The following is a 2,585-nucleotide window of genomic DNA, read 5'->3' as shown; positions in this document are numbered from 1 at the left end:
AAATTTAACGGTCACGTAAAATATAACACTTGCTGCCAAAAACACGAAAGTATTTGACAGTAGGCTTCTTATCAAACCAAAGTTCGTAAGCTGTTTTATTATTAGATTTACAAGTATAAACTTGGTTAATAATATAGTAGGCGGTATTCACTACTTCAGCCCAAAGATTTCTAGGGAGCTTCATGCTATTTAACAGTACGTTTCCCATTTCTTGAGGCACTCTATTTTTTCTTTCCACAATTCCATTTTGTTATGGTGTTTTGGGTGCAGAGAATTCATGCGATATTCCCTGATCGCTACAGAATTTCTCAAGACTACTATTCTTGAATTCAGATCCATGATCACTACGAATCTTACTGACACGAGAACCTTTTTCAATTTGGATTCATTTGATGATCTTTTTCACTTCATCAAGGGTTTTGATTTGTCTCTTAAAAACGTTACCCAAGTAAATCTGGTATAATCATCTACGATAACCAAGATATATTTTTTGCCACCTCGACTCTCCGTTCTAGTTGGTCTTATAAGATCCATGTGGAGCAGCTCGAGTGGTCTTGATGTGGCATTGGAGTTCACCTTTTTGTGAGAGCTCCTAGTTTATTTACCATACTGGCATTCACCACGTATTTTGCTTACTTTTTACAACTTTGGTAGACTTCTAATTAGTTCTCCTTTGCTCAATCTATATAAATTCTGGTAGTGTACATGTCCAAGGCATTTATACCATAAGCCTGTCTCCTCAGTATGGACCATGTAGCACGATTGATTAGATGAGCTACCATCGCTTACAATATAGCAGTTTTCAGAAGTTTTGCGACCAGTTAATACCATAGAATCCTTTTTATTTATTATTTCACAACCTTGATTAGAAAATTTAACATTATGGTTGTTATCGCATATTTAAGATATGCTTAACAGGTCGTGTTTTAGCCCCTCAACATATAAAACGTTTTTAAATAAAGGGAGGTTATAGAGTTGGACCGTACCTTTGCCAATAATCTTGCAATTACTACCATCACCAAATGTGACTGACCCATCAGTCATATCTTTTAGATCGGTGAATAAAGCCTTGTCGCCTGTCATATGCCTGGAGCATCCACTATCTAGGTACTACTTTGAATGGCTTGTTGCTTTGAAAGTAGTGTGGGTAACCAAGCAGGCAACTTTAGCAACCCATTTCAGAACTGTTTTGGGTTTAGGAGTATAGTTGGTCTTCTTCTGTCTGTTGTTGTAAGAATGACCTACTGAGTTAGATTTTAAGAGCTCCTTGAGTAAATCAACTATCTTTTCAGCTAATGGGTTTCGGTTCTGATTTTTAAAGTTGACATAGCTGCTTTTAGGTTTTTGAAAAGTTTTTGAATTTTTAGAAAAACCTTGATAAGTACTTTTCCCTTTTGAATTTGAGGTCTCTCCTTTCACAAACTTAGGAGGAGTATTCTTTTGTTTAGGAGGTATATTCTTGTCATAGCCCAACCTGGATCGATCGCCACATTTTCTTGATCCGGATAATAGTTTTTCTAACTTTGGATCACCTTGGGCATATCTCCATGTGTCCTTTAAACTCAGAAGAGAAGATACTTCATTTTTAAGTTTCTCATTTTCAGATTTCAGATTTTCAATCAGGGAGGTTTTGAATTCTAAATTGCATTTTGATTTTTCAAAACAATCTGTAATTTGGGATTTTTCTAAAACAAGTGATTCAAAACATTCTTTGAGTTTAAAAAACCTTTCTTTTTGAAGTTTAAGTTTAACAGCAATTTTATAACTTTTCTTGTATAGGTCATTATAAGCATCTTGAATATCCTCTTCGTTTTCACATTCATTGTTCAGAGTTTCCTCACTAGTTGAATCATCATGATCTAAGAAAGTGAACTTGGCTATAGTCATAAGGCTTTAACTTCATTGCCCGACTCAGTTTCAAAATCTTTTGATTCAGAAGAAGTTTCGGGATTAGACGATTCATCCCAAGTAGCCAACATACCCTTCCTTTTTGTTTTATCCTTTTTAGGACATTTGTTTGCTAAGTTCCCGTACTCTTGCCAGTTGTAACATTGACTATCTTTCAAAGACTTCCAATTTTTAGATCTAGATTTAGATCTTTTCTTATCATTTGATTTTTAAAAATCTATTATTTTCTTGCTTTTGAAAATCTTGTAAAACTTTTTCGCTAAAAGAGCTATATTGTCTTCAGAATTTTCTAAATCCCAGTTTTCTTGAGAAATACCTTTAGAAGATTTAAGAGAGATGGATTTACTTTTAGGAGCTTTAAAGTTTAACTGATAGGTTTGAAAAGAACCAACTAGTTCTTCTACCCTCATATTGTCCATATCACGAAGTTCGTGGATCGCAGTTACTTTAGAGTTGAACCATTCAGGAAGAGAGTGTAGTATCTTTGCACACACTTTACTTTCTGGGATTTTATCGCCAAGACCCCACATTGAGTTTACAATGTCATTTAATCTCGTGTAAAAGTCCATAAACATTTCATTTTCCTTCATATGAATTTCTTCAAATTTGGTTGTGAGGAGTTGGACTTTAGATTTTTTGACAATTGTAGTACCCTCTTGTGTCATTTCTAATATATC

Source organism: Magnolia sinica, chromosome 7 (assembly GCF_029962835.1).
Source record: "Magnolia sinica isolate HGM2019 chromosome 7, MsV1, whole genome shotgun sequence".
Classification (NCBI taxonomy): domain Eukaryota; kingdom Viridiplantae; phylum Streptophyta; class Magnoliopsida; order Magnoliales; family Magnoliaceae; genus Magnolia; species Magnolia sinica.
Note: the sequence above shows the minus strand (reverse complement) of the source record.